General features: G+C 43.0%; 1 protein-coding gene across 2 annotated transcripts in view; it reads right to left on the reverse strand.

Annotated features, from left to right (window-relative positions):
- Positions 1-10,096, reverse strand: part of LOC126251862 (rho-related BTB domain-containing protein 1) — a 548,446-nt gene extending 538,350 nt beyond the window's left edge. The window contains exon 1 of one of the 2 annotated variants that reach the window (XM_049952547.1): positions 10,058-10,096. The gene's annotated coding sequence lies outside the window, so the exon portion shown is untranslated. The remainder of the gene's footprint in view (positions 1-10,057) is intronic. The other variant, XM_049952549.1, reaches the window with a different exon arrangement.
- Between the last annotated feature and the right edge of the window lie 11,696 nt (positions 10,097-21,792).

The raw sequence follows: 21,792 nt of genomic DNA on the forward strand, positions 1-21,792 counted from the left end.
GCGTACTCCCAGATAATTTATGGAATTAACTGCTTCCAGTTGCTGACCTGCTATATTGTAGCTAAATGATATGGGATCTTTCTTTCTATGTATTCGCATGACATTACACTTGTCTAGATTGAGATTCAATTGCCATTCCCTGCACCATGCGTCAATTCGCTGCAGATCCTCCTGCAGTGTGTGGCTCTGAGCACTATGGGACTTAACATCTATGGTCATCAGTCCCCTAGAACTTAGAACTACTTAAACCTAACTAACCTAAGGACATCACACAACGCCCAGTCATCACGAGGCAGAGAAAACCCGGGCGCGGGAAGCGAGAACGCTACCGCACGACCACGAGCTGCGGACGATCCTCCTGCATTTCAGTACAATTTTCCATTGTTACAACCTCTCGATATATCACAGCATCATCCGCAAAAAGCCTCAGTGAACTTCCGATGTCATCTACAAGGTCATTTAAGTATAATGTGAATAGCAACGGTCCTACGACACTTCCCTGCGGCACACCTGGAATTACTCTTACTTCGGAAGACTTCTCTCCATTGAGAATGACATGCTACGTTCTGTTATCTAGGAACTCTTCACTCCAATCACACAATTGGTCTGATAGTCCATATGCTCTTACTTTGTTCATTAAATGACTGTGCGGAACTGTATCGAACGCCTTGCGGAAGTCAAGAAACACGGGATCTACCTGGGAACCCGTGTCTATGGACCTATGAGTGTCGTGGACGAATAGCGCGAGCTGGGTTTCACACTACCGTCTGTTTCGAAACCCTTGCTGATTCCTACAGGCGTTGTGACAAGGCGCATTGTCATCTATAAAAATTTCATCGTTGCTTGAAAATATGAAGTCCATGAATCGCTGCAAATGGTCTCCAAGTAGCCGAACACAACCAGTTCCAGTCGATGATAAAAAATTCGGTTGAACGAGACAACCCAGCGCACATGATTACGGTGCCACCACCAGCTTGCATAGCGCCTTGTTGACAACTTGGCTCCATGGTTTCGTGGGGCCTGCTCTCGACCGTTAAGTGAAGGCCGTCGGCTACTGCGTTGTCGAAGGTGAGAGGCACTGCCTGAAATCTGTTATTCTCGGCACTCTCTTGACACTGTGGATCTCAGAATACTGAATTTCCTAACGATTTCCGAAATGGAATGTCTCACGTGCCTAGCTCCAACTTGTGTTGCGCGTTCAGAGTATGTTAATTCACGCCATGCGGCCACAATTACTTCGGAAACCTTTTCATGTGAACGACCTGAGTGCAAATGACAGCTCCGTCAATGCACTCCCCTTTTATACCTTATATATGCGATACCACTGCCACATGCATATGGGGATATCGCTATCCCTCAGAGTATATGTGTGAGTGTCGTGAAATTCATTGGAACTCGGTATGTGAAACATACTGTGTACAAACATACGCCAGCTACGAGTGCTCACTCACATCAACAGCTGACAATTGATTCATAATCAGCGTAAACAACATTTGACAGTATCGTGATGTAAGTTTTCCGAGCCGGCCGGGGTGGTCGATCTGTTCTAGGCGCTACAGCATGGAACCGCGCGACCGTTACGGTCTCAGGTTCGAATCCTGCCTCGAGCATGGATGTGTGTGATGTCCTTAGGTTAGTTAGGTTTAAGTACTTCTAACTTCTAGGGGACTGATGACCTTAGAAGTTAAGTCCCATAGTGCTCAGAGCCATTTGAACCAAGTTTTCCGATAGAACATGTGTGGTACCAGCTCGGATGTCAATTCTCTCCCAGTGCCAGCACCAGGGTACCAAAGACCAGTTACAATAGTTGTGGGTCAGTTTACCTCAAAAGAGGACATAATGAGCTTTATGATTCCCTTCGCAAACTAATCAGTGTATGCATCCAAGCTAGACGGGGCTGTAGTGTCATACTTACAAGTCTCTCACACCGCCAATTTTATGTAAGTTTGACACGATTCTGTAATCACTGAAATAACATTAGTTATCATCTGTGTCTGTGAAGTTATTTCGTTTTCTCCTTCCCTTCTAAGTTCTTCACTTTTTTCGTTATGCGGTGTAACAAAAAGTAAAATAACGGAAGTGATATTTCCCATATAGCAAAGAAAAGATGACGCTATTGGAAATATTAGAAGTAAGTAAGGAAGCATATGACAACATTATATACCTTATTACTTTTAATTGAACAATCAAAATCCACGGGATCTCTCGTTTCGCATGACCTACCTAACGGTATGTTTGTAACGATAGTTCAAACCACTTTCCGTCGAACAGTAATTACCAGAAGAAAATGTCTTGACAGAAACGAGTCCAGTCGAATGGTTCGACTACAGTACTGCTTCATAAATTTCGGTAGTCGAAACTTCTTCATAAAATTCGGAAACTAAGACGTTATTAAACAACAATACGTTGAAAAACACCATTTTCATTTGTCTGTTAAAGTGAAATTGCAACATTACCAAGCCGCAGAGAAAACTGTGGATGTGGGATACGGTCTATGTTAGTGGTATTAGGGGAAACGATACGAATTACTTCATGGCGTCCCGAGCAGTGTTCTGGGAAGGATTTAACGCTTCTACCTGCAAATGCGAAGAAAAACTCTACAGTACGTGAGCGTACTGCTAAGGAATCAGAAAATATGGGCCTGTTACGATTGCAGTGCCCTCAGAGTCACGTGAAGTGACATCGTACGACTGACGCATACGTCTGATTTGTTTGAACTGTATAAACCCCACAACTAAACTAACTAAGATTGACATCAGGTATGCTTTTATAAAAAGGGAGCAAAAGGAAGGGCAGAGCCTCACCGATATACTGTAGGAACACACACGGCAGGTGCCAGGTAGAAACTATGGCACCAGAAGGCATAAAACATACATGCTATGCACATATTTAATAATGATGATTACCTGGTATTCTGCGATCATATCTTGCAGTAACTTTCATAAGAAAAAATGTAGAAACTAAAGAAAAAACCGCTCTTATGTCACAGCAGTGTGTGACTGTGAAGCCGTACCGTTAGCTTTGTAGCTAGATTGGATGAAGATATAGAGGATACGTGGGGGGTTTCTTGAAGGAGTAGTAACAGCTCGCACATCTAAAACGGTCATTAACGGCTGGACGAGTGTGCAGTGAAAGGAGAAATACAGGAGATCATCGCCACGTTGTTCTCATTAGATACTGTATGGAAGATATGTATTCGCAGGTGCGAATACAATAGACTTCATCCGCACAGTTTGTTAGTGACATGTAAAACTTTGTGCCGGACCGGGACTCGAAACTCCTTTACGTGGGAGTAATGGATCTGTACGTCAGGTTCTAAAACCTAAACGACGTGGTTCGTTCATCAAAAAATTGTGAATAGAACCTTCGTCGTGGAGTATACACTCTCTCTGTCCACTGAAGCAACGTATAATTCCCGCTTTACGTGAGCGGTCTCTTTAACCAGTGCTTGAAACTATAAAACAGAGGGAAAACTCCTTGTAGTGCCAATAAATGCAGTCGTTTGTTAGAATTGATCTTTCCTATAAGCATTATGAACAATTTTCATTACTTTTAGTTATAACGATCAGATATCTGAGGGTGAAACGAAGATTTTTTCAGTGCGTATCAGTTACTAGTTAACAGCACGATCCCACAATAAATTAACGACCGAATGCGGTGAGCGTTGCGTTTCTTACTATAAACGTTTTCTGTCACGCTAATAGACAAACTTCTGGTGCTCAATGTGAACATGAAAAGTGAAGCAATATTAAAATAAAATAATAATTATACGTTGTTTCAGTGTACATGGCACGACGACGGTTCTATCACAATTTCTTGATGAACGAAACATATAGTTTGGGTTTTAGAACCTGACCTACAGATCAATTACGTCACTATTTTCTCAGTATCTGTAAACATCACCGATGCAACCAGAAAAAAAAAGTTTCAGTAGTGCATAAAATTGCAACGAGAAGATGAAAAAAAATCTAACTGAACACATCAACTTCTCCTCTTTTTATTGATTTACCTTGACTTCGTGTACGAGAGAATAATCTGCCAATGGCGACGAGCACTTGCACTGCAGAGTCCCAAAGCGTCGAGGAGTGCTGTCGCAATGCAGAATTCCTTTGCAAGGAAGCTGTTCGGGCCAAAAACTGAAAACTGTATTTCGCTCACGATGAATTGTTGAAAAAATTGGTTACGCCGCACTCTTTGTTGCACACATTTACAGATGGCAGTAATTCAATGGGATGTAGGTACCTGATAATAACGATAATAATAATAATAATAGGTTATAATAATATCAATAATAACAATAATAATAATAATAATTTACGACAAAGATGTGTGAGTGCAGTATTATCGTTTTAATAGCTCTGTAGTTCAACTATTTCCTCCTTTATATAAACGTGCTATAGTTGATGCCTTTTTATCAAGGGAGCGGAACGTGCTGACAATTGAATAACTCTGCATGCTCCTCCCAGGTTGCTGTCAAAAACATGGTAGCATAATTAAAAGAGAAAACACATTAATGAAACTACAACGGCGCAAACCACATTGATATCATACTTGGTAACAGTATGCATGATATGCGACGAGGGAGGCGTCCTGGTGACATTGGTCAAACTGACGCATACTCTTAGAATCCCCAAAGAAAGCTGTCAACACGCGGAAACGAAAACGGCATGGAATCAGTTCGAAATATGGGAATATTTAATGCAGCACATTTTGTGCTAACTTCCGTTGATTTATTTGTTTCTTTTCCTTCTGAAAAATTGTTGTTACATGTTGACCTTTAAACAAACTATTCGTACAAAATATTTACATTTATAAAATCAGCGATTGATGTCAAATATTTTACGTTGCTCTGCATGAACTCCGGCGTTCTCAGTACCGTATGCAAACCAATGTGAAATATTTGACAATAATCGCTGATTTTACAAATGTAAATATTTTTTACGAAAAGTTTGTTTAAGGATTAAGATGTAACAACAGTTTTGCATAAGGAAAATAAACAAATAAACCCACTGAAGATAGCGGAAAGAATGCTGAAATACGTCTAGGTAAAAAACTACAAAGGTGTCTTGCATAAGGTGGAATTTCTCTCCAACCTTCAAATTATTTCCTTCTTTCCACTCTTGAACAGCGCACTGGTAAAACGAACACTTAAATCGACCCGCGCGAGCTCCGATTTCTCTTATTTTATTACGATGATAATTTCCCTAAATCATTTATGTAGATCAGGAACAGCAGAGGGCCCATAACACTTCCTTGCGCAGCGCCAGAGATTACTTCTGTTTTACTCGATGACTTTACGTCAGTTACTACGAACTGCGGCCTTTCTGACAGAAAATCACGAATCCCAGTCGCACAGCTGAATGATACTTCACAGGCACGTAATTTGATTAGAATTCGCTTGTGAAGAACAGCGTCAAAAATCTTCTGGATATCTAAAAACATGGAATCAATTTGACGTCCCCTGTCGTTAGCATTCGTCACTTCGCAAGAGAGTAATGGGCTGCTTGTGTTTCACAACAACGATATTTTGTGAATTCGTGTTGGCTACTTGTAGCCCGCATCTCGTGGTCGTGCGGTAGCGTTCTCGCTTCCCACGCCCGGGTTCCCGGGTTCGATTCCCGGCGGGGTCAGGGATTTTCTCTGCCTCGTGATGGCTGGGTGTTGTGTGATGTCCTTAGGTTAGTTAGGTTTAAGTAGTTCTAAGTTCTAGGGGACTGATGACCATAGATGTTAAGTCCCATAGTGCTCAGAGCCATTTGAACCATTTTTGAGCTACTAGTAAATAAATCGTTTTCTACGAGATAATTCACAGTATTTGAACATAGTATATGTTCCAAAATCCTATAGCAAATCGACGATAGCGATATTGATCTGTAATTCAACAAGTTTCCTTTTCTTGGGCGTTGGTGTGACAACACTGGAATGAATTCAAGACCATGGCTTGGCTCGTACAGTTCACCCGGTCTTAATCTAATCGAGTCGCAGAAACCATGCGTTGACATGTGCACTTTCGAGGGTTACTGGGGAAGCAAGTCGCTACTAACATTGCCTTCCTAGGACATTGTGCACTCAGTGTCAGTGAAGAGACAGTTCGGAACAAATTCATATCAAGGACAATACATCTTAGACGAAAGTAAATGCAATATCTTGGCCACGTTGGTTGGTTGGTTGATTTGGGGAAGGGGACCAAACAGCGAGGTCATCGGATTAGGGAAGGATGGGGAAGAAAGTAGGTCGTGTGCTTTCAAAGGAACCATCCCGATATTTGCCTGAAGCGATTTAGGGAAATCAGTATGGCCGGACGCGGGTTTGAACCGTCGTCCTCCCAAATGCGAGTCCAGTGTGCTAACCACTGCGCCACAGCGCTCGGTCTTGGCTAAACTTGTCAGTGTAGAATGTGTATTAATTAAGCGATTTTTTGACGTATTTAGTATATATTGATGTATCACTTATATTATGATAAGACATTTTATGTTAACTGATTCTTCTGCCGCTTCTTGAAAGCCCTGGAAATAATAATAATAATAATAAAAAAAACCATCTGGCTCACAGTCCTAATTGAATATCAAATAACCATGCGCAGATCAGTACGTCCCCTATTTTATACTTCACTTAATCCTCAGTTTTTCAGCGCTTCCCACTCTGTCTGCTACTTCTGATTCCTTCAGTTTCCTGTATTTATTTATCTTATCGTTACTGCCTTGTACTCCATATATTCTGATGTTAAAGTCGTCAATTTTTTACTCTGTTTTCTGTATCACTTTCCATGCCATGTGGAATCATACTTAATACCACTTTAAGGCATTCTTGAGCACTCTTGTCAAGTACTAATTTTATTTGGTTCAAAATGGTTCAAATGGCTCTGAGCACTATGGGACTTAACATCTGTGGTCATCAGTCCCCTAGAACTTAGAACTACTTAAACCTAACTAACCTAAGAACATCACACACATCCATGCCCGAGGCAGGATTCGAACCTGCGACCGTAGCGGTCACGCGGTTCCGGACTGAGCGCCTTAACCGCGAGACCACCGCGGCCGGCACAAATTTTATTTTCATGGGATTATTAATTGAATTTAAATTGTTCTATAAGTACTGTTTTTCCAGTATAGTGCTAATGTTTGTCCTGGTTTGTTCCCTTTTACATGTTTTTACCGTTCACCTACTTATTTTTTTAATTCTGTTATCACTGCACTGTAAAAGATGGCATTTTCTCCGTGTTCGTGCCTCGTTCTAGATGAGTAACATATTTTCCAAAGTTATTAACAAATATTATAACTTTTTTCATGAGGATGGTAAGTTAAAGTCTGATAATGGCCTTTTAAGACCAAAACTGGTTACCTAAATGAGTTAATCCTGTAGAACACACACTGTATTGCGCTTTTCATTTATAATAAGACAACTTATTGAGAATTTATAGCTCTGTAAGTTTAGCATATGTTCATCACGGAAATAATTACAAGCTGATGGCGGCACATTTCAGTTACGCTTTTTGAAGTTAAGATGAATATTAGTCAACACAAGCAGAAAGGCTGTTTTGTATTGTGAAGTTCCTGTCAAATTCAAAATCATGATATGCAGTTAACTTTGAAACAATTCCTGAATTTCAGCAATTCGTAATATGTTCCGAAAATGTACCAGTTATTAAAAATGGTCATTGAAAAACCAACTTCATACTTTGATACAGCCACTGCACAAAATCAGTTAAGATTGTCCGAGACTGTGACGAGGATGTACAAATGATAGTATCGCGAATGAGCTGCGAACAACGCCAGAACACATGAAAATTGCGAAACCAGTTCTTAATAAATGACGGTAACAATGATTCATGATACAGAAATTTGTCTGAACATCAGGGTAACGTAACTCAAATTTCATACTATTTTTACAGCTTACGATGCATGGCTGTTAACTCAAAAGGAACACGAAGAACAGATGCTTGCAGCCTGACCACTACAATCACTGTGCACGTGGCATCGAGGTTAGATCTCGTCCAGGGGAGTGTTGCGAGCACTGCACGCACAACTGAAGCGGGTTGGATACCTGCAACGCCTGTAATAACCACTGATAAATCTGTCGGGTTATACTGTCGTGGTCCATGAAACAGGAAGGATGGTTTCATCGACCACGATCACACAACCCAGAAGATTTACCAGCAGCTAAGAGGTTCAGTAGTGAAACTGTGAAAGTAGTAAGTATTGTAAAATTAAAATTTTTTGGAGTACGTTGCAAGATTAAGTGCCGAAGAAATGATTCCATTGTGTAGTTTTTTAATTAAATGAGCTGTGAGTTATTTAACTTAAACGTAGAGCATTCGGTGCAATTTATTCTGTAATATCATTATAAGCAATTTTGTACTGCACACTTGAATCGACTCATTTTTAAAATGTGCATGCAATGTTTCCGTAAGGAAAAGTAGTTGCTGGCATTGCGTTTTTAATGTACCATGACACACATTTGGAGTTGAGAATCTAAACAATACAGAGATCACAGATTGGAAGCAAGGTCGCAGAAGGAACGTGCCTCACAGATTCCTCTGACGCATATGGGATACTGACAACGCCGTAAATACTTGAAAACATATTTTTTTATTCCATTAAGAGACTATGTGACGAATAAATGATTCGTTACTGTGAATTCTTAATTAAATAAGCTGGTTAAATTGAAACACAGAAAATTTACCACAATTCATCGGTTAAGTCGTGATAACCAATATTAAATTGCACACTTGTGTCGATCGTTTTTCAAATATGCAGACAAGGCTTCTGTAACAAGACAGATTGTTGGCAATGCAATTTTTATTTTTTTAACTAAACTGCTGCCATCTGAGTTTGAGTATTATTATTCATGTATTTCGTATTATCGCGGTTCCGACTTCATAGCAAGTAAGTAGTGCAAAAGTGGAAAAAAGTCACTAAATATCCGTCGTACACCCCGTCTACAGTTACATGCATACTCTGGAAAAGACTGTGTTGTGTACGGCTGAGGGTACATCCCATTTACCAGTTATTAGAGTTTTTTCCAGTTCCATTCTCGTATGAACCGCGGAAGAATGACTGTTTAAATGCCTCAGTGTTTGCTATAATTAATTTAATCTTGTCCTCACTATCCTTATGAGTGCGACATGTAGGGGGCTGTAGTGCATTTCTAGAGTTATTACTTAAAGCCGATTCTTGAAACTTTGTTAGCAAAATTTTTCGGGATAGTTCACGACTACGTTCAATAGACAGTTTAGTTCTTTCAACATCTGTATGACATTCTTCCGCGGGTCAAACAAACCTGTGACCATTCGTGTCGCCTTTTTCTACATAGGTTCAATACCCTCTATTAGTGCTATTTGGTAGGTGTCCCATACGTCCGAGCAATATTTCAGGATACAGATGATTTTTAAGCAATCTACTTGCTAGACCGATTGCAATTTACTAATATTCAAACAACAGACCGAATTCTCCTATCTTATTTACCCACGACTGGACCTCTGTGATGGTTCCACTTCATGTCCTTGATAAGAATAGGGATAATCAGTCGTCCGCTGCACAATTTTTTTTAATTAACTTCTTGACTAGTTTAGGAAAATTAATTTCCCATCCTCAGGAGATCATACAATTAAGCTTACATCGGAAAGCAATCGTCAAGCAAACTCTGGACGAGTGTTCCTAAAAAAAAACGTTAGATCCAGGAACGACTTTATTGATTCCAACAGTGCATCCGACGTATAAACATTAATGGAGACATTGTTTACTTTGAACAAATAAACCAATTTCGAGTCGAAACCCACTGTAACACATTTGATCGTCAGACAATTTGTACGGGAATTCTAAGCAACGTCGCAGATTGAGGTCTTCTGACAAACCACTGGCCATGCACACACGAATATAACCATTGCACAAAAACCACTAACACGAAACTTTGTCGAGGAGTCTGTGACTAGCATAAGACGATCGTTGAGGGAACGACGCGACGGCCAGGGCGTGGAGGCGTCAGCGGCAGCAGCGAAGCCGGCATCGGCAGAGGCAGCACAGCCACGCACGTACGTAGGTAGGTGGAGTGGACTTACGCGCTACGGCTATGAGGCCCTGCGCTGCGGCGTGTGCTGTCCTAGCGGCGGGCACGCACGACGCACACTGCCGAGCGGCAGTGTTTACTACTTGTTGCTGGCAGCGGCGGCGGCGGCGGCGGCGGCGGCGCGTGGTGGGGGGTCGCTGACGCGGCCGCTGGGGAGGGCGCGGCACGCCGCCGCCGCCAACGTCTTCTCCACGGCGTCTCCGGAAGGCTGCCACCAGCTGCAGCTTCCGAGACTCATCTGTCTCTGGCAGGACGACCGCAGTCTCACACCTGTCGTGCGGTTGCTACTTGATGGTGCCTTCCGCATTCGGAACGGGCGCAGAACCCAAGCCTCCCGAACAAGTCTTATCCTGAGATGACAGGTATCATATACACATACAGGGTGAAAAGTATATAAACCGACAAACTCTGGGAGGTTGTAGGGGACATCGAAACAAATATTTTCCCTAATGTCATTTTCTCCTATGAGCAGTATTTAAACCGGTAGAGGAAGATTTCTCTGGCGGCAAATTAATTAAGGCAACGGCCTTGCCGCAGTGGATACACCGGTTCCCGTGAGATCACCGAAGTTAACCGCTGTCGAGCGTGGCCGGCACTTGGATGGGTGACCATACGGCCGCCATGCGCTGTTGCCATTTTCCGGGGTGCACTGAGCCTCGTGATGCCAATTGAGGAGCTACTCGACCGAATAGTAGCGGCTCCGGTCAAAGAAAACCATCATAACGACTGGGAGAGCGGTGTGCTGACCACATGCCCCTCCTATCCGCATCCTCAACATGAGGATGACACGGCGGTCGGATGGTCCCTATGGGTCGCTTGTGGCCTGAAGACGGAGTGCAGAGTGCTTTAAATTAATTAAGTCAAAAAACATTTTTCCATTTCTTTATGACCAAGATACAATACATTAATACAATCCAATTTCAGTTAAAGCAGATTTTCAGAAATGCCTCAATTGACACGTAAACAAAGGTTACACCGTAGGCTCATGTTCTGTCTGACACGGGCAAAAACCCCAGGAGTATCCTGAACTGTTCTTGCTGCTGCTGGTACTATCCGGGCAACCAGATCCTCTTCTGATTCAACAGGAGTTGGTTAAACAAGGTTGCGCGTCTCTCCCCGCACAATAAAGTCCAGAGGGGACATATCTGGGGATCGAGCAGGCCATGGTACAGGACCACCTCTGCCAATCCACGTTTCTGGGAACCGTCGGTCCAGGAATCGACGCACACGACGACTGAAATGTGCCGACGCCCCGTCATGTTGGAACCACCTGCGATGTTTTGTAGGGAACGGGACGTCTTCCAGAAATTCTGACAATGCTCTGGCGAGAAAATTGTAATAGTGTCTGCTATTTAATGGCCTAGGTAGCAGATACGGCCCAACAACACCGACCCACACATTAACGAAGAAGCGCACTTGATGAGCGCTAGTAACTGTGGCGTGTGGGTTATGCTCTCTCCAAACATGCGAATTGTGCAAGATGAAGAATCCATCACGCCCGAACGTTGCTTCATTGGTAAACAACACAGAGGATGGAAATGTAGGATGCATTTCACACTGTTCCAGGTACCACTGCGAAAACTGTGATCTGGGTGGATAATCAACTGGTTCCAGGTTGTGGACATGCTGTAAGTGAAATGGACGTAACAATTGCTCTAGAAGGACTGTTCTTACATTCGTCTGATTCGTCCCCATGTTACGTGCAATTGCACGAGTGCTGATTGAAGGACCCCGCTCCACATGCTGCAAGACAGCTTCCTCAAACTGCAGCGTTCTTACCGTGCAATGGCGTCCCTGTCCAGGTAATCTGCTAAATGACCCGGTCTCACGCAGACGTTGGTACACGGCAGTAAAGGTCGTATGATGCGGGATACAGCGATTAGGATATTGTTGTTGATAAACCCGCTGTGCAGCTCGTCCGTTGTGGTGCGCTACGTAGTACGCTCCAACCGTATCAGTGCACTCACTCCAAGTGTATTGCTCCATTAGTAAACAGAGACAATCCACTACTAGACTGGTCGACAGCAGTTGCCTACAACTGAAGAGCGTAATACGCCCTCTAACAAGTGAAGAGCGTAATACCGCCTCCATCGGTTTAAATACTCCTCATGGGAAAAAATGACATTAGGGAAAAATATTTGTTTTGATGTCCCCTACAACCTCCCAGAGTTTGTCGGTTTAAATACTTTTCACCCTGTATACAGATGGCGGTAGCATCGCGTACACAAAGGGTACTGACAGAGCCGTCATTTGTACTCAAGCGATTCACGTGAAAAGGTTTCCGACGTGATTATAGCCGCACGACGGAAATTAACAGACTTTGAATGGTAATTAGAGGTAGACGCATGGGACATTCCATTATGGAATCGTTAGGCAGTTCAATATTCCGAGATCCTCATTTCAGATATTACCTCTCACCACAGACAGAATAGGAGCCGATGGCCTTCACCGAGAGCAGCGGCGTTTGCGTACAGTTGTCAGTGCCGACAGACTAGCAACTCTGCAGAAATCTACATTTACGTGATTACTCTGCTATTCACAATAAAGTGCCTAGCAGAGGGTTCAATGAACCACCTTCAAGCTGTCTCTCTACCGTTCCACTGTCGGACGGCACGCGAGAAAAACTAGCAGTTAAATTTTTCTGTGCGAGCCCTGATTTCTCTTATTTTATCGTGATAATCATTTCTCCCTATGTAGGTGGGAGCCAATAAAATGTTTTCGCAATCGGAGGAGAAAACTGGTGATTGAAATTTCATGTGAAGATCCCGTAGGAACAAAAAACGCCTTTGTTTTAATATTCGCCACTCCAGTTCATGTATCATGTCTGTGACACTAACTCCCCTAATTCACGATAATACAAAACGAGCTGCCGTTCTTTTTACTTTTTCGATGTCATCCGTCAGTCCCACCTGATGCGGATCCCACACCGCACAGCAATACTCCAGAATAGAGCGGACAAGCGTGGTGTAAGCAGCCTCTTTAGTAGACCTGTTGCACCTTCTGAGTGTTCTGGCGAAAAATAGCAGTCTTTGGTTTGCTCTACCCACAATATTATCTATGTGATCGTTCAAATTTAGGTTATTTGTAATTGTAATCCCTAAGTATTTAGTTGAATTTACAGCCTTCAGATTTGTGTGGCTTATCGCGTAATCGCGTAAATCAATGCGGGAAATACGACAAACGTGTCCATTAGGATAGTGCGCCGAAATTTGGCGTTAATGGAGTAAGGCAGCAGGCGACCGATGGTAGTTCAAATGGTTCAAATGGCTGTGAGCACTATGGGACTTAATATCTGTGGTCATCAGTCCCCTAGAACTTAGAACTACTTAAACCTAACTAACCTAAGGACTAGAGGACAATGTAGGGATGTAGAGGCTTGTCTCACTAGGGGTAAGATAGATACTGCCTACAGGAAAATTAAAGAGACCTTTGGAGAGAAGAGAACCACTTGTATGAATATCAAGAGCTCAGATGGCAACCCAGTTCTAAGCAAAGAAGGGAAGGCAGAAAGGTGGAAGGAGTATATAGAGGGTTTATACAAGGGTGATGTACTTGAGGACAATATTATGGAAATGGAAGAGGATGTAGATGAAGATGAAATGGGAGATAAGATACTGCGTGAAGAGTTTGACAGAGCACTGAAAGACCTGAGTCGAAACAAGGCCCCGGGAGTAGACAACATTCCATTAGAACTACTGATGGCCTTGGGAGAGCCAGTCATGACAAAACTCTACCATCTGGTGAGCAAGATGTATGAGACAGGCGAAATACCCACAGACTTCAAGAAGAATATAATAATTCCAATCCCAAAGAAGGCAGGTGTTGACAGATGTGAAAATTACCGAACTATCAGTTTAATAAGTCACAGCTGCAAAATACTAACGCGAATTCTTTACAGACGAATGGAAAAACTGGTAGAAGCGGACCTCGGGGAAGATCAGTTTGGATTCCGTAGAAATGTTGGAACACGAGAGGCAATACTAACCTTACGACTTATCTTAGAAGAAAGATTAAGAAAAGGCAAACCTACATTTCTAGCATTTTTAGACTTAGAGAAAGCTTTTGACAACGTTAACTGGAATACTCTCTTTCAAATTCTGAAGGTGGCAGGGGTAAAATACAGGGAGCGAAAGGCTATTTACAATTTGTACAGAAACCAGATGGAAGTTATAAGAGTCGAGGGGCATGAAAGGGAAGCAGTGGTTGGGAAAGGAGTGAGACAGGGTTGTAGCCTCTCCCCGATGTTATTCAATCTGTATATTGAGCAAGCAGTAAAGGAAACAAAAGAAAAATTCGGAGTAGGTATTAAAATTCATGGAGAAGAAGTAAAAACTTTGAGGTTCGCCGATGACATTGTAATTCTGTCAGAGACAGCAAAGGACTTGGAAGAGCAGTTGAACGGAATGGACAGTGTCTTGAAAGGAGGATATAAGATGAATATCAACAAAAGCAAAACGAGGATAATGGAATGTAGTCAAATTAAATCGGGTGATGCTGAGGGGATTAGATTAGGAAATGAGACACTTAAAGTAGTAAAGGAGTTTTGCTATTTAGGGAGTAAAATAACTGATGATGGTCGAAGTAGAGAGGATATAAAATGTAGACTGGCAATGGCAAGGAAATCTTTTCTGAAGAAGAGAAATTTGTTAACATCGAGTATAGATTTAAGTGTCAGGAAGTTGTTTCTGAAAGTATTTGTATGGAGTGTAGCCATGTATGGAAGTGAAACATGGACGATAACCAGTTTGGACAAGAAGAGAATAGAAGCTTTCGAAATGTGGTGCTACAGAAGAATGCTGAAGATAAGGTGGGTAGATCACGTAACTAATGAGGAGGTATTGAATAGGATTGGGGAGAAGAGAAGTTTGTGGCACAACTTGACTAGAAGAAGGGATCGGTTGGTAGGACATGTTTTAAGGCATCAAGGGATCACAAACTTAGCATTGGAGGGCAGCGTGGAGGGTAAAAATCGTAGAGGGAGACCAAGAGATCAATACACTAAGCAGATTCAGAAGGATGTAGGTTGCAGTAGGTACTGGGAGATGAAGAAGCTTGCACAGGATAGAGTAACATGGAGAGCTGTATCAAACCAGTCTCAGGACTGAAGACCACAACAACAACAACAACAACCTAAGGACATCACACACATCCATGCCCGAGGCAGGATGCGAACCTGTGACCGTAGCAGCAGCGCGATTCCGGACTGAAGCGCCTAGAACTGCTCGGCCACAGCGGCCGGCCCGATGGTAGTGCCTTCGCTAATAGGACGATATCCCCTGCTCCTGACCATATCGGTGGGATCCTAGACGACTGGAAACCATGGCCTCGCAAGATGAGTCCCAGTTTCAGTTGGTAAGAGCTGATGGTATGGTTCGAGTGCGGCGCAGACCCCACGAAGCCAGACACCCAAAGTGTCAACAATGCCTTGTGCACGATGGTGGAGGCTCCCTAATGGTGTGGGCTGTGTTTACATGGAATGACTGGGTCCTCTGGTCCGATTGAATCGGGCATTGACAGGAAATGGTTGTCTTCGGCTACGTAGAGACCATCTGCAGCCATTCAGCGATGGAATTTTTCTCAACGATAATGTGCCATGTCACTGGGTCGCAATTGTGTGTGATTGGTTTAAAGAACATTCTGGACAGTTTGAGCTAATGATTTGGCCAACCAGCTGTTAAAATAATTTTCTGTCATAAATAATAAGGAAAAACGACCCTAATTATCCTGCTGTTGCTTAAACAGGAATTAATGGATATTTTACCAGTTCTTTAGCGTTACCCAGGGTGTACCACAAGGAGGCGAACGGTCTCAGGTTTTACTTTATGGGAAAGTAATTTCACATATTGCATTCTTGTAATTTTTCTATTTTTGCTGTTTGTCATCTTTTGTTTCATGAATTTTAAATCCGGGCAAGATCGTTCGGTCCTTTTGTTTTGGGAGGGGGGGGGGAACTGATTGCAATTTTGTGTCGAGTTAAATTTGCAGCAGTACCTGAAGAAATCTGTCTATATTTGGGCTGCAGGAGGGGAATTGTCTTTTGTACTCGCTGTATAAACTTTCGCAAGTATTGGAGGTTTCTGTCTATTGCAGCTTAGTTCCGTCCGCATGGATGGAGGAAAGAGTGCGGGTTTGTCTATATAAGTATCTACTAAGCAGTCTCAGAACGTTAGTAGTTTTTCACACAAAAGCATAGCCGACAGTAAGCCGTCAACAAAACAGTTACCAACTACATCAGGATCCGCATTCGCAAATCAAATGTATAAGACATGAACTTACAGATTTCATTTCTGGAACAGTAGTCAGTAGCCTCTGAATTTCATCACCAACTATTTTTGCGTTGTTGTGGTGCCTTGACTCGCAAGTGCATAGGTATCTTCACTGGTGACATTTAAAAAAAAAAGCTTTTGAAATTCTTTATCTTGCATGTCCATCAAACTACATTACATTTTAATAAGGTTTTGAAACGGAAAGCGTAACCTTCCTGATGTAGCAATTTGTTTTCCGTCTACTCACAGCAACTGCAATAGTTTCGTATCAGCTTTAGGCAGAAACCTGAGACCCCAAACTACCACTCTGAGTAGGCCCAGAGGGCTCGGAGCTACTACCTGCTGGTGCTTACACTGAGGTAGCAAAAGTCATTCGATACCGTCTAACAACGCATCGTAACTCGTTTTTTTCCGGCGTATTGCGGCAGCTCGACGTAGCGTGGACTCAACATGTCGTTGGAAGTCCCTTGCAGAAATATTGAGTAATGCTACCTCTATAGCTGTCCATAATAGCCGGTGCAGCATTTTGTGCACGAACTGACCTCTCACTTTTGTCCCACAAATGTTCGCGTGTTTTCATGCTTTGAATTGAAGGAATTTTTTGTGGTAAGGTCTTAAGCGACCAAACTGCTAACGTCAACGATCCCTAAGCTTACGCACAACTTAACCTAATTTAAACTAACCTACGCTAAGGACAACACACAAACCCATGCCCGAGGGAGGACTCGAACTTCCGACGGGGGGAGCCACGCGGGCCGTGTCAAGGTGCTCTAGACCGCGCGGTTACCCAGCGCGGTTGAATTGGAGAACTGTTCTCCGTCTGTGACCGCGGGAGGCTTGTGTCTTGTGCCCCAGGCGGACCTTTAAGGGTTCGGGAGGCACAGGTCCCATTTATCTGACGGCAGGAGGCTTTTATCCTGCGCCCGTCAAAACAGTTGTTAGGAACTCCTCGTCCACGTGCGAAAGAAATGTCAATAATTGCTGTCGTCCATTTGGTACAGGTACACGAAGGACATGTTTTCTTTAGGCGATTGGCTAAGTTTTGCTACACACACAATATATATATATATATATATATATATATATATATATATATATATATATATATATATATAGGGTGTTTCAAAAATGACCGGTATATTTGAAACGGCAATAAAAACTAAACGAGCAGCGATAGAAATACACCGTTTGTGGCAATATGCTTGGGACAACAGTACATTTTCAGGCAGACAAACTTTCGAAATTACAGTAGTTACAATTGTCAACAACAGATGGCGCTGCGGTCTGGGAAACTGTATAGTACGATAATCAAAATATCCACGGGTGTACTGCCGGTCTACACTGGACACTGTAGACCGGCAGTACACCCGTGGATATTTTGATTATCAAATACGCCGGGAGAAACTCAAGAATCACATCTATAGTACGATATTTTCCACATGTCCACCATGCGTAGCAATAATATGGCGTAGTCTCTGAATGAAATTACCCGAAACCTTTGGCAACGTGTCTGGCGGAATGGCTTCACATGCAGATGAGATGTACTGCTTCAGCTGTTCAATTGTTTCTGGATTCTGGCGGTACACCTGGTCTTTCAAGTGTCCCCACAGAAAGAAGTCACAGGGGTTCATGTCTGGTGAATAGGGAGGCCAATCCACGCCGCCTCCTGTATGTTTCGGATAGCCCAAAGCAATCACACGATCATCGAAATATTCATTCAGGAAATTAAAGACGTCGGCCGTGCGATGTGGCCGGGCACCATCTTGCATAAACCACGAGGTGTTCGCAGTGTCGTCTAAGGCAGTTTGTACCGCCACAAATTCACGAAGAATGTCCAGATAGCGTGATGTAGTAATCGTTTCGGATCTGAAAAATGGGCCAATGATTCCTTTGGAAGAAATGGCGGCCCAGACCAGTACTTTTTGAGAATGCAGGGACGATGGGACCGCAACATGGGGCTTTTCGGTTCCCCATATGCGCCGGTTCTGTTTATTGACGAAGCCGTCCACGTAAAAATAAGCTTCGTCAGTAAACCAAATGCTGCCCACATGCATATCGCCGTCATCAATCCTGTGCACTATATCGTTGGAGAATGTCTCTCGTGCAGCAGTGGTAGCGGCGCTGAGCGGTTGCCGCGTTTGAATTTTGTATGGATAGAGGTGTAAACTCTGGCGCATGAGACGATACGTGGACGTTGGCGTCATTTGGACCGCAGCTGCAACACGGCGAACGGAAACCCGAGGCCGCTGTTGGATCACCTGCTGCACTAGCTGCGCGTTGCCCTCTGTGGTTGCCGTACACGGTCGCCCTACCTTTCCAGCACGTTCATCCGTCACGTTCCCAGTCCGTTGAAATTTTGCAAACAGATCCTTTATTGTATCGCTTTTCGGTCCTTTGGTTACATTAAACCTCCGTTGAAAACTTCGTCTTGTTGCAACAACACTGTGTTCTAGGCGGTGGAATTTCAACACCAGAAAAATCCTCTGTTCTAAGGAATAAACCATGTTGTCCACAGCACACTTGCACGTTGTGAACAGCACACGCTTACAGCAGAAAGACGACGTACAGAATGGCGCACCCACAGACTGCGTTGTCGTCTATATCTTTCACATCACTTGCAGCGCCATCTGTTGTTGAAAATTGTAACTACTGTAATTTCGAAAGTTTGTCCGCCTGAAAATGTACTGTTGTCCCAAGCATATTGCAACAAACGGTGTATTTCTATCGCTGCTCGTTTAGTTTTTATTGCCGTTTCAAATATACCGGTCATTTTTGAAACACCCTATATATATATATATATATATATATATATATATATATATATATATATATATATATATATATGGTGGTCCGCTGATAGTGACCGGGCCAAATATAACACGAAATAAGCATCAAATGAAAAAACTACAAACAACGAAACTCTTCTAGCTTGAAGGGGGAAGTCAGATGGCGCTATGGTTGTCCCGCTAGATGGCGCTGCCATAGGTCAAACGCATATCAAGTGCGTTTTTTGTAAACAGGAACCCCTATTTTTATTACATATTCGTGTAGTACGTAAGGAAATATGAATGTTTTAGTTGGACCACTTTTTTCGCTTTGTGATAGATAGCGCTCTAATAGTCACAAAAGTATAAGTACGTGGTATCACGTAACATTCCGCCAGTGCGGACGGTATTTGCTTTGTGATACATTAGCCGTGTTAAAATGGACCGTTCACCAATCGCGGAAAAGGTCGATATCGGGTTGATGTATGACTATTGTGATCAAAATGCCCAACGGGCGTGTGATATGTATGCTGCTCGGTATCCTGGACGACATCATCCACGTATTCGGACCGTTCGCCGGATAGTTACGTTATTTAAGCAAACAGGAAGTGTTCAGCCACATGTGGAAGCCACTTGTGGAACGTCAACCACGAACTGCAACAAATGATGATGCCTTAGTAGGTGTTTTAGCTGCTGTCGCCGCTAATCCGCACATCAGTAGCAGACAAATTGCACGAGAATCGGGAATCTCAAATACGTCAGTGTTGAGAATCCTATATCAACATCGATTGCACCCGTACCATATTTCTATGCACCAGGAATTGCATTGAACGTCGTGTACAGTTCTGCCACTGGGCACAAGAGAAATTACGGGACGATGACAGATTTTTTGCACGCGTTCTGATTAGCGACGAAGCGTCATTCGCCAACAGCGGTAACGTAACCCGGCATAATATGCACTATTTGGCAATGGAAAATTCACGATGGCTGCGACAAGTGGAATATCAGCGACCTTGGCGGGTTAATGTATGGTGCGGCATTATGGGAGAAAGGATAATTGACCCCCATTTTATCGATGGCAGTCTAAATGGTGCAATGTGTTCTGATTTCCTATGTAATGTTCTACCGATGTTACTACAAGATATTTCACTGCATGACAGAATAGCGGTGTACTTCCAACATGATGGATGTCCGGCACATAGCTCGCGTGCGGTTGAAGCGGTATTGAATAGCATATTTCATGACAGATGGATTGGTCGTCGAAGCACCATACCATGGCCCGCTCCTTCACCGGATCTGACGTCCCCGGATTTCTTTCTGTGGGGAAAGTTGAAGGATATTTGCTATCGTGATCCACCGACAACGCCTGACAACATGCGTCAGCGCATTGTCAATGCATGTACGAACATTATGGAAGGCGAACTACTCGCTGTTGAAAGGATGTCGTTACACGTATCGCCAAATGCATTGAGGTTGACGGACATCATTTTGGGCATTTATTGCATTAATGTTGTATTGACAGGTAATCACGCTGTAACAGCATGCGTTCTCAGAAATGACAAGTTCACAAAGGTACATGTATCACATTGGAACCGAAATAAAATGTTCAAACGTACCTACGTTCTGTTTTTTAATTTAGGAACCCCACCTGTTACCATCTGTTCGTCTAAAATTGTAAGAAATATGTTTCTGACTATTACAGTGCCATCTATCACAAAGCGAAAAAAGTGGTCCAACTAAAACATTCATATTTCCTTACGTACTACACGAATATGTAATAAAAATAGGGGTTCCTGTTTTTAAAAAACGCAGCTGATGTCCGTTTCACCTACGGCAGCGCCATCTAGCGGGCCAAACATAGTGCCATCTTGTTTCCTCCTTGAAGCTAGACGAGTTTCGTTCTTTGTAGTTTTTTCGTTTGACGCTTATTTCGTGAGATATTTGGCCCGGTCAAAATCACCCTGTATATTTATAGAACTGTAGGTTGTAGCTCACATTTAAAGTATATTTCCGAACGTATGTTTATCTGCCATTTTGTCTAGTTTCAACTAGTATTTCCTCCTTTAAAGGCACGGTATCCTTTTTTTAAACACCGTGTTTGTTCTTTATCTTGCCATCACAACCTGAATAAGTACCGTTTACCGGAAGTGCTGTTTGCACAGTTTTTGTAGAACACAGTAGCTACACAGTTGATTCCTTTGTTTGATTAAAATCGAATGTTTTTTTCTTTATGATTGTTGATAACTTTAGGAATATCGCCTCCGTGGTGCGCAACATCTAATCTATATTTTAACTCCGTCTGCATTCGGCTCAGCGCTTCATCATCTAAGATGTTGACGACGTCCTTCAGGTCATCGCGGTCTTTGCCCGACATTCAGTATTAAAGGCTGTATATAATCCGAAAGTTAAAGATTCTACACAATGTGATCAAAAGTATCCGGGCACCTGGCTGAAAATGACTTACAAGTTCGTGGCGCCCTCCTGAATTCAATACGGTGTTGGCCCACCCTTAGTCTTGATGACAGCTTCCACTCTCGCAGGCATACGTTCAATCAGGCGCTGGAAGGTTTCTTAGGGAATGGTAGCCCATTCTTCATGGAGTGCTGCACTGAGGGGAGGTTGGTTCAAATGGCTCTGAGCACTATGGGACTTAACTTCTGAGGTCATCAGTCCCCTAGAACTTAGAACTACTTAAA

The sequence above is a fragment of the Schistocerca nitens genome, chromosome 4, assembly GCF_023898315.1.
Source record: "Schistocerca nitens isolate TAMUIC-IGC-003100 chromosome 4, iqSchNite1.1, whole genome shotgun sequence".
NCBI lineage: Eukaryota > Metazoa > Arthropoda > Insecta > Orthoptera > Acrididae > Schistocerca > Schistocerca nitens.